A 14,957-nucleotide genomic window follows, 5' to 3' on the forward strand; every position below is an offset into this window, starting at 1 on the left:
ACCAGAAGGAAATGGAACAATATATTTCAAGTGCTGAAAGAAAAATACTACTAACATAAATTCTATATACAATGAACATGTGCTTCAGAAATGAATTTAAGAACTCTAAAATATTTTGTCTATAGCAAGCCTGTCCTTAAAGACTGGCTAAAAGAAGCAGCAGACTAGACATTCTTCTCAAGTACACATGGAACATTCTCCAGGACAGATCATATGTAAGGCTCCAGAATACATCTCATTAAATAGAAGGATGCTGTCATATCAAGCATCTTTTCTAACTATAATTATATGAATCTAGAAATCAATTACAAGAAGAAAACTGGAAAAAAAAATCACAAATATATGGATATTAAATAGGATACTACTGAAAAATGAATGGGTCAAAGTAGAAATCAAAGGAGAAATCAATAAAAAACTTGAGACAGATGAAATTTGACATATCAAAATCTGTGGGATGGAGCAAAGGCAGTTCAAAGAGAGAAGCTTATAATGATGATGGCTTACCTCAAGAAAACAACAAAACATTTCAAATAAACACTCTAATGGTAAGTCTCAAGGAACTAGAAAAAAAGTGAACAAACAAAGCCCTAAGTTAGCAGAAAGAAGGAAATAATAAATATCAGAGAGAAAATAAATGAAATAGAAACTATAAGATGGATCAATAGTATTTTTTGACAAATAAACAACAACAAAAAAGCCCAGAGAGGGATGGCTTAAAGAAATAAAATTAGAAATAAAAGATAAAAGAGAATCTACAACTGATATGAAAGAAATACAAATGCTTGTAAGAGACTACTATCAACAATTACAAAAAACAAATTGGGCAAACTAGAAAAATTGAACATTTGTGGGCAAACCCTAAGATTTGATCTAAGTATTAAATATTAAAAAGAACAACTCAAAATGAATCAAAAACTTAAATATAAAATATAAAAATATAAAAGTATTAGGATATACATGGGAGCCCTCCTCTCTCCAGGCATCCTCATGAGAGTGGCGTGGTCTTGAAACCCTGCGTGGCAATCTCTGACACAACATCATGATACCCAGGGAAGACAGGGTGACTTGGAAGTCCAACAACTTCCTTAAGAACATCCAACTTTTGGATGATTATCCAAAGTACTTCATTGTGGGAGCAGACAATATGAGTTCAAAACAGATGCAACAGATCATCAGGTCCCTCTGCGGTAATGCTGTCCTGCTGATGGGCAAGAGTACCATGATGTGCAATGCCATCTGAGGACATCTGGAGAACAACCCAAATCTGGAAAAACTGTTACCTCATATCTGGGAGAATGTGGGCTTTGTGTTCACCAAGGTGGACCTCACTGAGATCAGGGACATGCTGCTGTCCAATAAGATGCCAAGGGCCACCCATGCTGGTGCCATAGCCCGAAGTTAGGTCACTGTGCCAGCCCTGAACATGGTCTGGGGCCCAAGAAGACATACTTATTCCAGGCTTTAGGCATCACCACTAAAATCTCCAGAGGCACCATTGAAATCCTGAGTGATGTGCAGCTGATTAAGACAGGAGACCAAGTAAGAGCCAGCAAAACCACACTGCTGAACATGCTGAACACCTCCCCCTTCTCCTTTGGGCTGATCATTAGCAAGTGTTTGGCAATGGCAGGATCTACAAACCCTGAAGTGCTTGACATCATGGAGGAAACTCTGCTGTGTCATTTCCTGAAGGGTGTCTGCAATGTTGCCAGCATATGTCTGCAGATAGGGTACCCGGCTGTTCCATTAGTGTCCCATTCTATCATCAATGCATATGAGCAGGTTCTGGCTTTGTCTGTGGAGACTGATTACACCTCCCACTTGCTGAAAAGGTCAAGGCCTTTTTGGCTGATCCATCTGCATTTGTGGCTGCTTCCCCCGTGGCTACTGGCACCACTGCTGCACCTGCTGCTACAGCAGCCCCAGCCAAGGCTGAAGTACAGGAAGAGTCCGAAGAAGACAATAATAACGGGATTTGGTCTCTTTGACTAATTACTAAAAAACAACCAATTAAAACAACTTTATTTATGAAACAAGAAAATAAAGTCTTAATTCTCTTGAAAAAAAAAAAGATATACATAGAAGAAAAACTCATAAAATATGTCTAGGTAAAGAATTCTCAGACTTGTCACCAAAATTAAGATCCATAAAGGAAAAATTGAAAGATCAAACATCATAAAAATGAAAAACTGTTGTCCTCCAAAATATCTCGCTACAACAAGGATGAAAAGACAAGCTACAGAATGAGAGAAAATATTTGCAAACCACATGTCAAAAAAAGAATGTTATCTAGAATGTATAAAACCTCAAAACTCAAAAAAAAAAATTCCTTTTGAAAAATGGGCAGAAAACACGAAGGGACATTTCCTTAAAAAGAATATACAGTTAACAAAATAATCACATGAAAAGATGTTCAACATCATTAGGCATTAGGGAAATGCAAATTAAAACCTTAATGAGATATCACTATACACTTATCAGAATGGTTAAAATAAAAATAGTGACAGCAGCCATCATTGGGAATTTAATATATTATACACCTCTGTAAAACAGTTGACAATTTCTTAAAAAAAATAAAAATAAATAAATAAATAAATAAATAAATAAATAAATAAATAAACTAAACATGCAATTATCTTGCTACCCATCAATTATACTCCTAGGGTTTTAACCAAAATCAGTGAAGACATGTGTGGTCCACACTAAAACCTGAATATGAATCTTTATAGCAGCTTTATTCATAAAGCCCCAAACAATACCACCCAGTTCTTTAATGGGTAAATAATTAAACTGTTGTGCACCCTACCATGGGATACTATTTAGCAATCAAAAGGGATCAACTAGTGACACGGAAGAATCTGGTAAAGCTGAGAATTATGATGGGTGAAACAAACAAACACAAAAATGTTACATATTAGATGATTTCACTTATGTAACATTATGGAATGACAAAATTATAGAAATGAAGAACTGATTCCTGAGTTTTAGGAGGAAGAGTGGGGGCAAGAGAGAAACAGGCATGGTTATAAAAAAGCAACATAGTAGATCTTTTTTGGTAAGGTAAATGTTCCATTTGGAGGATGTATCAAAGTCATCATTCTGGATATGATATTGTACTATAGTTTTGCAGCATGTTACCATGGGAGGAAATTGGGTAAGGGATACACAGGATCTCTCTGTATTATTTCTTATAATTGCGTGTGGATCTACAATTATCCTAAAAAAAATTCAGTGAAAAAAAAAGAAAAGAAAAGAAAGGAAAAGAAAGCAGGAAATTGAGAGGGCTCCAAGGGAGCCATACGTGGCATAACTAGTTGAAACAAAAATTCTAACATGTTATGAATGTAGAGAAGGATCATCACATCCCCACAATACCAAACCCCCCAAAAGGCAAAAATAGTGTAAATTTATTCCAAGTTGAGTTGCAGTTAATCAGTACATCATCATGAATCGATCCTATGTTAACTGTGGCAAAAGCATAGAGAAAGCCATTTCCTTTCATTTTGCTCACTCCTGAGCTAAATGAATTAACAAATCAAGCTCTCATGTGACAGTTGTCGTGAGATTACATCTTCAAGAACTTTCAGCAAAGAGAAGGGAAAAATAAGTGTAAGTCTAAAGTCTACAGAGGGGCTCCTGGGTGACTCAGAGGGTTAATTAAGCCTCTGCCTTTCACTCAGGTCATGATCTCAGGGTCCTGGGATCGAGCCCCGCATCAGGCTCTCTGCTCAGCAGGGAGCCTGCTTCCCCCTCTCTCTGCCTGCCTCTCTGCCTACTTGTGATCTCTCTCTCTGTCAAATAAATGAAACCTTAAAAAAATAAAAAATAAAAAAAAACTCTGCTGGACAGTCCCTTCGACGCTGAGAATGATATATTTTACATGTTAAATGTGGAACAAAAAACACCCTTCATAATGAAATGTGGAATTACCTGTAAAAGATAAAATTGTTGATGTAGATGAAATTGTAAGTGTAAAGATCACTGAAGCATTGGAGAAATGTGATATACATATCTAAATTTTTGGATCACACTTTTTTCATTATATATCTATATATATATATATGGCTGTGTTTTATACATTTCAAATATATACTTGGCTGTGTTTCTTTGGGTGATGGTGTTAAAATAATTGAAGAAATTAATTATCACATTTGCACCTGAACCTTTTTTGACATCACTGTGACAATTGAGAGCAAGTTGTATTGACAGGTCCTTCTTAAACATCGTTATGCAAAAACATACCATCCAGAATCAATTAATGTTGGATATCATATTCAATTTTATGGAAATCTAAAGCTCAGTAAAATAAGTATTCAAGCTACCCAGAGGATAAAGCTAGTGGCAGTAACAGGCAATGTTTTCTTATATGTTCATATTTATGGTTAAAGGGTAGAAAGTTTGTAAAGATTTGAGGATTGCTCAAAGAATACTGGTACCATAGAATTTAATTGTATTTAATTATATATTGTATTTGTATATTATTAATTGTATGTAATTATGTTTATATATTATAATTATGTTTATGTGTGTGTGTGTTTGCATGTGTGTATTTGAGATTGATTAGTAACTGTGGTCACACCATTGTAGCCATTCATATATGGTTATGAATACAAGGATTTAAAGAATTCCTCTTTTAACATATTAATGGCTACACATAGCATGTGTACTTTGAGAAATCCTAACTGAAACGCTGACAAGACAAGAAAGAATTTTTCCTTAGCAACACACACGTAAATACCCTGTAAAAATAAAGATGTTATTTGGACAATATCAAATAAAAGAAAGATGGCATAATAGTTCCGCAAGGAGAAAATAATAATAGTCCCACAGACCAAATTCAAGCATTTTTACTGTGTGTATGCATGTGCATGATAATTCATTAAGTAAATAGAAGTCTAAACTCTATTCTTGGGTTTCAAATTACACATTAGTAAATTTAGGGAACTTTTCCAATATTGTACCTTTACAGCAATTTGTTCCTGTTCCTATTTTAAATAGTTACATCTATACTACAAATTCTAGTCCTCTGAATCTAATCTTCCACATCCCAGACTTCATCTGTTTTTACAGACTTCAAAATTTTATATTCCTCATTTAAATATGATCGATAAAGTAAGGGTTTCTACTTTATGCTCCCAAATTCTCTAAATGGAATTTTCAGAAGATGATATTTGTTTTGTTCAATTTGGGGGGGGTTTCTTAGAAGATTTCTTAGCACCTTATTGTAGTTTAATACTATTTGACTGGATATATTCAGGAGATTCAGGTATGATATGCATATAACACTTAAGTTTCCACCTCCTCTTTGTGAGCTTTAAAAGTTCCAGAGGATCCAGTATTTTAATTCTCTTTTTACTTCCTTTTACTTAACATATATCCTTATCTTTAGTCTCTTGTAATTTCTGGCCAGATTATACAAAGTCACAGGAATCATCTTCCTTAAATTCTGTCTTCAAATTGACAGTTTCAAGGCCAAAGGCCCCTAGTATTTTTACAGCCTAAAAAAAAAAAAAAGCCTAAAATGCTAACTTATACATCAGTGTTATTTTTTTGTGGTTTGAAAGCTAATGTGGAGGAAATTTTTATTAATCCATAAATCCATACTGTGCTTTTCAAAGTTCTTGTTTCTGAAATTGAAAATAGACATGTTTTTCCTAATAATTGTGTTGATTTGTCGTGTTTGAACTGGAATTCAAGTTTAGTTCAAATCAGAAATCTTTCCTAGGAATTTTGTCTCAGTTTTAAATAATCTTTGCCATACCCATTCTGGTATTTCTCTTTCTGTCTTTAGTATAATTGTTTTTAAAACCTACATTGGGATGTACTTACTAGTATGTACCATTTTCTTCCTCTCCTTTATGTTATTAGAGTCTGGGAAGCAGGGGTTATGTATGATCCATTGAAATAACCTTTTAAGTGTCAGGTAGAAAAGGGCTAATAATGTATTTGATTCTGGATCACTCAGTTCAACTCCAAAGCCCAAAGTGCACCAAAGAGATATAATTTGTGTTTGTCCTTTTCCAAAGAAAGTGAAGGAACTCCTAGGGACACCGAATGGCTCAGACACTTAAGCACCTGACTCTTGGTTTCTGTTCAGGTCATGATCTTAGGGTCATGGGATCAAGCCCCATGCCTGGCTCTGGACTCAGTCGAAAGTCTGCTTGACATTCTCTCCCCCCCCCTCTCTAAAATAGATAAATAAATCTTTAAAAAAAAAGAAAAGAAAAAGTGATGAAATTCTTATTTGGAAGAAAGTTTATTATATCAATTCTAGTGACAGAAAAGTCTCAGATGTAGGTTGGAAAGAAATTAGAGTAAGAGAAGTCAGCTTTTATAACTTGTAGGTGATTGGACATCACGGCCTTCAGTGGCAGACATGAGGATATGTATAATAATGATGATCAAATTCATCATCCTCTCTTGGGCTTGGTCAGACTCATTTCAAGTAGCTTAGGCTGGCTGGAGACCCCATGCAGCTTGGAAGCAAAGAAAACCATCTATTCATGACTGACCAACATTAAACAGCATATATCACCTGATGATTAGTTTTCTGCTAATTTGAAATAGTGGTTTGGATATCATTGTATTAAATAGTGACATGGTTAACATCTCATATGGATAGATCTGTCTTATGACATTCCACTGAGTGGGTAGTCACAGTGTTGCCAGACAATAGGTCCTCAAAAATATGAAATATAATTAATGTTTGCATTTCTGATATAGCAGATCAGCTATCTTTTTCTATCCCAATTTATCATTTACAGAAACTTTGAAAATATATGCAATTCTACAGACATTTTTGCAAAAGTAAGACTTTTCTCATCTATTTGTTATATGCCCCAAATTAATATCTTACTTTTTGCATTTCAAAGTTGTTGTTGTTTTTTTTTTAATCTGTTTATGACACAGAGATTTTGAGCTAATTATTTTGGGAATGCAAGTTATTTTTTTTCTTTCTAACAAATGATAAAACTGGCCCAGTGCCATGTACTTTGTCTACTGCCAATAAAAAATCAGAACTAGTTTCTCATTCTGAATTCTATTTTCTTTTTTTATTTGGCTACTTTAAAGCAAGGTTTTAGAAGAAGCTTTAATAATATTCCTAATATTATACTATCTACTTGAAAATTTGCATTTATTTGAATTTTTCTACATGAAAAATTACAATCAAGTGTTATATGAGAATAATGAACCACTTTTTATTACACCATAATGTAGTAATCAGGGTTTCTAAGTTTTTAAATATAAAAATGAATTGTGAATTCAGTGAAAAACAAGATAGAAGAAAATGTGTCTGTTTCTAATGCATAATACTTCCAACAAAGCAAAACATATTTGCAAATGTCTTGGGAAATAGTGAGGTTCTTATCAAGTAAAGGATAGGAAATAGGGAGCAATTTACACTATTCCTTATTAGTAATTCAAGATGTGTAACCGGGCATGAAACTCCCTATAGGATGTTGTCATAACTGACTGAATAAACATTAAACAAAAATGAAATCCTCATAGTTTCACTACTGACCAGTAACCATTCCACTCTTATTTAGCTTATAGAAGTTTAAGTTTCTCATTTGTTAGAGAAACACACTAAATACAGCTTAAGTAAGAATAGCATATTCCCAAAATGGTAGATATGCCTTCTAGTGAACAAGGAAACATTAGCAGAACTGCACACATAGTTGGCAACATGTTTGAATTATCTTCATTAATAATTTTGTAATTCACCAACATCCTGTTGCCAGTATGTTCTTGGGAAAAATGTCAGTGAGTAGTGACCTGCCTTTTAAGGTTTAGTGGTTGGTGTGTTTATTTGACCTTGTTATTTTTCTGTATTTTTATCCATATTTTAAAATAATAAATACAAATTAAGAAAATAATCCCAACAAAGTTATCCTAATGTTGAGTTTTTTTCTAACCAAACTTACTCCAATCATAAAAATAAACAAAAATTGTTATACTTACCATTTATATACATTTAACAACCCTTGTGATGGTATTTGTTTGGCATTTCTTCATTTATCCTGACAACTCAGCATATATGACATTTTTTTCTGAGTAAAGGATCTGATTGTCATGGCCAAGGGCTAAGTATTGGAGCAGCTGACATGAGACAGTTGGAATTGGCTATGAAAGGTAAATGACTCATGAAAGGAACAAAATAACAAGAGCAATAAACTATGTCAAAGTTACTTTGACCACCCATCAGATAGAAAATTAACCCAGGTGTACTCATCTTAATTACATAAAAAGCCTGTTTTTTCTCAATTCGTGTCAGCCTGGAGGTAAAACTAGTGTCACATGAACAGTTTTTTAGAAAGTGTTTTCATAATGGAAAGAGTTATGTAACATTTAATAAAAAAAAACCTCTTAAGTAATAAGAAAAACATTGCTAAAAATTGGGCAGAGGATATAAGTAATTTCTTCTACAAAAGAATAAGGCAAATGTCCAATAAATATATTCAAATTATTTTCAATCTGATTGATAATTATATAAATAAAGTGACATACACTCATAATGTAGGGCTGATATCAGAATGTCACTGGGAGCTCTGGAAACTAAATTTCATACATGACTGGTGGCTTTTGGAAAACATGAATCAAAAGTCTGAACTTTGCACACCCTGACTTAGCAATTATATTTCTGGTATTTATGATAAAAATGTAATCAAAGCTGTACACACAGACTTATTTAAAATTATATATACTTTGAGATAATGACAACTTGAGAAAACATCCCTAACTTTCCAATAGCAGAGAATGGATCATATAAATTATGGTGTATACATATAGTAAATTGTTAAATTTTCATGCAAAGAAATATTTATTGGCATGTTAAAATATTTTCAATAAATATTGCTGATAAAGGCCACAGATGTCATATACAGCGTGGCCTATTAGGCTAATAGACTTAATCAAGGTTTAGAAAAGTGACTATAGCAAAAGTCAATTCTACATATGACAAAGGAAAAGATATACCATATGTTATATGTTATAAAACATATGTCATAAAAACATGTCAAAAATTCAGGGGCTTTTATTTTTTTAAGATTTTATTATTTTATTTGACACAGAGAGAGAGAGAGACCTAGAGCACAAGCAACAGGGGTGGGGGGATGGCAAAGGGAGAGGGGGAAGCAAGTTCCCAGCAGGAAGCCAGAGGACTCAATGACACAGAGACATGGGGCTAGATCCCAGAACCTAGGTCCCAGGACCCTGGGATCATGAACTGAGCCAAGGGCAGACACTTAACCAAATAAGCCACCCAGATGCCTCTTCAGAGACTTTTAAAAATACACTTAAAAAAAAAAAATAGAACAGTTTTAGATTTACAGAAAAATTACAGGGACAATATAGAGAGTTCAATTATATTCCATACCTGGTTTCTCTTATTAATAGCTCCATTAGCTACAATTGATGAGCCCCTACTCATACATAATTATTAATACATGTCCAGAGTTTATTCAGATTTTGTTAGGTTTTCCATGACCTTCTTTTCTGTTCTGAGATCCCATTCTGAATACCAACTTGCACTTGATTGTCATGTCTTCTTAGGCTTCTCTCAGCTGTAACAGTTTCTGAGCTTTTTCTTGCTTTTGATGACCTTGACAGTGTTAAGAAGTGTTTATCAGGTGTTTTGTCAGATGTGCCTGAGTTGGGATTTTTCTGATGTTTTTCTCATGATTAGACTGTGGCTATGAGCTTTGGGGAAGAAGATCACAGAGGTAAAGTGCCGTTTTCATCACATCACATAGGGTACACACTATGAGCATGATTAATAACTGTTGGTACTGACCTTCATCATCTGACTGAGGTAGTGTCTGTCACATATTATAAATCACCTATGTCTTCTCCCTTTGCACAGTGTACTCTTTGAAATAAAATCTGTAGGTGCAGCCTTAAGCTTAAAGAGTGAGGGTTCTATCTCTTCCACCTCACTTATTTATTCAGTCATTTATATCAGCTTGAACTCATGGGTATCTATTTTATACTTTGGCTTATAGTATAACAAAACATCACTTACATTGCTCAAATTGTTCTAGCTTTGGCCTTGATTGACTCCTATGTCCTTTGACATAACCCCTTCAACATAGGCCTTAGATAGGCCATCAGTACGTCCTTACTTTCTGGAAGACGTTTTAAGGTGTTCCATGGTCATTTTATGGATTTCCCATCCCAGTCCTAGAATCAGCCATTTCCCCAAGGAGGCTTGGCAGTTTTCACTAGAGAATGGTAGGAGAAACCAAGATCTGGGTACTAGGCATGCTTGTGGCATTTGAGGTGTCATTGCTTCTCGATCCCCCAGCTGACAGAACAAAGAAATATGTGTGTGTGTCCCAACCCATCTATATAGTCAGATCTATACATATTTGTATATTTATACTTCTTCATATAATGGAAATGATTTCATAATGGTATTTCTAACATTAATTCATTACCATATATATCATTCTACATAAGCTCCAACTCCAACTGTGAGAAACCTCTCTCTCCATTAAGCATCCATACATAGAATTATTTACTTTGGTAGTTGATTTTTTTGGTGAAACTCCTTTTTATCATTGTCCAGGGAATGAGGCTGTCCAGATTTTACCTTGTCTAATGATTTGTTCTTTAGTCAGTTCGAAATTGATGCTGACTGACAAGAAGCCCAAGCAGAATCCAAACACTATGAAGGAGCTATTATGTTTATCCACTGGGAATTTAATTAACAGCTGAAGAAATTCAAGTCTTACTCAAAGTGCTATATTCACACAGTTGTTTACTCATAAGCTCTGTTTGCCTATTCCTTTTTTTCTTTCAACACAAGATACAGCATTTAGAGCTTATGAGTGACAAAGGGCCACGAGATTAGATTTTCCTTCTACTGACAGAAGAAACAATGAATAAACATATTTTTGACATATACAGTGCTTTTAATAAACATGATTTTTAACAACAATGGAAAACATTTGCTGTCTTTCTTTGATGCTTGGTATGTTTAATTTGTATATTCATTAAGATGATAAATTATATATATAATAGCCAAACAACAGATAGTGTACAGAAGTCTTATGCTTTTCTTATTTTTGAGCTTAGTTATGTCTATATAGATGGTATGTTTTCACTTTCAAATTATTCTCTAATATATTTTCATATGTGTTCCAGTCATACTTTAACTGGCAATAGTGAATATTTAAATGTAGACATATTTCTCAAACATGAATATCTTCCACCAGCAGCTAAAAACTGGTACACCCAAAATGGCTTTGTTGGCGGATTTTTATTATGAATATTTGAAAAGACTGACATTTTGATCAAAATCCTTTTAATATGACCTTTCCTTTCCAAAATAAGCCAACTCCCTAGCCTGTAATTAGAGATGCTTTATAATTTGAAAATAGATTTCCACCTCAGCATTGTTTATCACTCTCTTCTTCCATGTGATATTAACACCAAATTGAACTCCAACTCAGGCCCCATGGAAATTATCACACATATTGTGATAATAAGTTACAGTTAATGTGATTTTGTTGCACAATCAAAGAAGACTGGGATCTCAAGCTTCAAGTCATGGTGGTCTCATCTCAAAACTAACATGTAAACAGAATGAGAGTGCAGCAGGAAGTTCAAACAGCTTTATCAATCAGTACCATCTCTGTTTAATTCACTTGTAAGTGTCCCTGTTAAATAACATTGCCTCTCTGGTGCTCCTCATGATCTTGGATGATTAAAAAGCATTCGGATAATATCTGTAATAAAATTAAGCTCACTGAGTGATGTATACCACTGAGTTCTGAGGACCAAATGAGACAAAGTTTCCAACTGTCAAATTAAGTAGAGTAAGTTATAGGAAATTAAGAATGTACTTCCACAGAGATGTAATAGATATGTTCTATTGTCGTTGGCTTTTTCTTATTCCTTTTTGAAGATGGATGCTGACAGCTGTTTGTGAACAAGCATTGAAAGGTGTCTTTGGAGTAGAAGAGTAGAAAACAAATACAAATAGAATATGTATTCCTTTTCGTGTTACATATTTCATTAAAAATGAATTCCCAAGTTGCTTAAGCTAGAGTTAACAATATTTTTCTTTGTTTGTGTATTTCTCTTGGATTCAAAAAACAGAATTTTACCATGTGGCAATTCACATTATTGAAATCAAAGTATTGAATAAATATGTTTGAATATGTTATATCTTGTTTTTCAAAAATGTAGGCATTAATTTCATTGGACTGTGCCCAGAAAGCAACAAGTTTCTTTAGATTCAAAATGTACAAAAATTTCATCATCTGGGACTTTATTGCTGAGGCCAGAGTTTACATCAATCAAACATTTTGTTTCTCTTTAGCAATACAAAAATAAGATGGCATCTAAATTACAAAATAAATAATAATAATGGCAATATAAGATTTAAAGAGATCCCACACAATTATTCTTTGCTTTGTAATGTCATATTGCCCTAGGAGCTGGAAGTAGGGAGAGAATAATCCTGAAGCCAAGGATCTCAAGTTTCATGAAGAAATTTCATTTTAGAAAGGGTCATTTGCTTGGCAACTGGTCATGCAGTTTTGTGATATACCAAACACATCTAATGTCAAGGGAGGAGCACAGTCTGAAAGTCAGACATGTGTCTGTGTCTAATGCATTCCATATTAGTTAATTTTGAAGATGCTTAGAGTTAGATTCAAATCCCAGCATGACCATAGACTATCTTTCTGCATGTGATATTAGACGGGATGCCTAAAATCTCAAAGCTTCATTTTATTTCCTTTATGAAAAATAAGTGGGGAAATAATCCTACCCCTATAGAGTTATTGTGAGGAGTAAATGAGCTAATGATCTTAGCACATCTAGGATAATCCCTGAATAAGCTCCCAACAGATACTATTCTCTTTCCATTCTCTTCTTGTTTTCTTTCATTCTTCAAAACTTTTCGAATGATGATTTAAATGGTGATGAAACCATCTCTTTGTCTTCACAGAACTGCTGTAAGTATCCATGTGATACGGTTTAATAGGGTTAGGGTTGCATTATACAGAATTGTGAAGTAGCCCTATTAACAATAGTCACTGCAGGTAAAGAAAAGATCTAAATAAACTTTAATATATTTCCAGTTTTCGGACATAAATATTTGGGACATATTATGATTGTATGTTTGGTAAATATATGCATATTTCATTGTTATTTATCTCCACTCAGTTTCCTGTCTCCAAACCCATAGACCATCTACCCCTAGCTGCGGTGGAGCCTAAAAGGATAGCTATTGAAATTGTCTCTGGCCTCGTTATTGTCTTCTACAACTGGGCGTGGGAGACAGATTTTATTTTGGCATTAGCAAAATAGATATTTACTTACCAGGGATTGACCAAAATAGCTTCCCCACTGGCGTTCCTAAGTATCAGTGTTTTCATTCTTGTCATCTTAAAAAAACATCAGTATTTCTGGGGAACCTGGGAATTAAACAGAAATTACATTTTTTTCTTGACATTAATTCATTTCTTTAAAATAGGGAAGCTCATTTGAAATAGATGGTTTTAATGTAGAGAGGAGAGGTTTGTAACATGAGCCCTGGCTTTCATAAATATATTATTTATATATATATGTGTCATATATACACCCATATACACACAGCTCATATTTATATGTAATATGATTTATGTTTCTATATACATATAGATGTATATATACATATCTATGTGATGAGGGAGCAGGAGGCTGGCTGAAGACAAAGCAAAAGCTGGCACCGTGCACCCCCTCTCCATCCGCTCCCCCTCAGTCATATGTGTAGCATTCCTCAGGCAGCCCTGACTGCCACGAATGATAAACCAATAGTTAACTTGCAGAGATCACAATCCGGCAAGACAGGAGTCTCCCTTGGTTTACAAATGTCCTAAATCTCACTAACAAAGATGATTGATAGCAGGATTATGACATCCCGCCAAAAATCTCCCAAGTATCTTGATGTTAATGGCTGGCCTAAAGATAACATTGATCAAGCCACAAGGGCAAGGCCTCTGGTAATCCTCCTCTGATATCCGCACCTTATAGGCCCTCTTTAGCATATGAAAACTCTGTCAAAACCTTCCTTCCCCTCACCTTCCCCCAACCGCAGGGTATGTAACCTGCCATCCCTCACAACCCAGGGCAGCAGCTCTTTCTGCCAATGGGTCTTGTCCCAGTGCTTTAATAAACCACCATTTTGCACCAAAGATGTCTCAAGAATTCTTTCTTGGTCATCAGCTCTGGACCTCAGCCCACCAAACCTCACCTAGGTTCTAGAACTTCATCATATGTAAGCTTACATATAACATGTAATATTTATCTGTCATCTCTGTACAATTCATAATGAATATGCAGGGAGATAACTTATCCAAGGTCATATAACATGTGATCAACAGAGAGTAAATTCCATCTCATTGCCGTTTGATGACAAAACCCAGACTTTGGATGGAACTGCTTTTTTTAGAAGTCTCTGCATAGTTTTGAGACTTGATATATAAGACTTCTGTTTTTATAAAAGAGAAGGAAAAAGAATAGGCAACTTAAAACACCCAGGTGTGGGAATTTCCTTCACGTTTTAGAAGACAAGCCAGGAGAAGAAAGCAGGCCACAGATATTTATTATTTCCAGATACTGTTTGCTAATTCACCACTCAAAAAGATTTTCACTTTGGAAGTTTGGCACTGCATGGCAGGCTACATAAGACCAGCTAAATATTTTCTACTGAATGTTTCCTTTACATGAAATTTTGGGTTTATATATACAAGCTGTCTTTATTTGTGGTTCTTCAACTGTTTATGAGCTGCAGAACATTTTTTTTTAATTTTTCATTAAAAAGAGAAAAGGAAATTCAAGCAGCACTCAAAGAATACACAGCTGGACAGATACAACCAAAGAGTTGGCAATTATTCCCCAGAAGATGATGATTTCAGGTAATGAGTGTTGTCAATATAAGGGTTTATGACAGTGATCTAAAAATT

The 14,957-nt window shown here is 34.5% G+C and overlaps 1 pseudogene; it reads left to right on the forward strand.

Annotated features, from left to right (window-relative positions):
• Positions 1–1,039: 1,039 nt before the first annotated feature.
• Positions 1,040–1,992, forward strand: LOC125095587 (60S acidic ribosomal protein P0-like; annotated as a pseudogene).
• The last annotated feature ends 12,965 nt before the right edge of the window (positions 1,993–14,957 follow it).

This window comes from Lutra lutra, chromosome 3 (genome assembly GCF_902655055.1).
Source record: "Lutra lutra chromosome 3, mLutLut1.2, whole genome shotgun sequence".
NCBI classification, from domain to species: domain Eukaryota; kingdom Metazoa; phylum Chordata; class Mammalia; order Carnivora; family Mustelidae; genus Lutra; species Lutra lutra.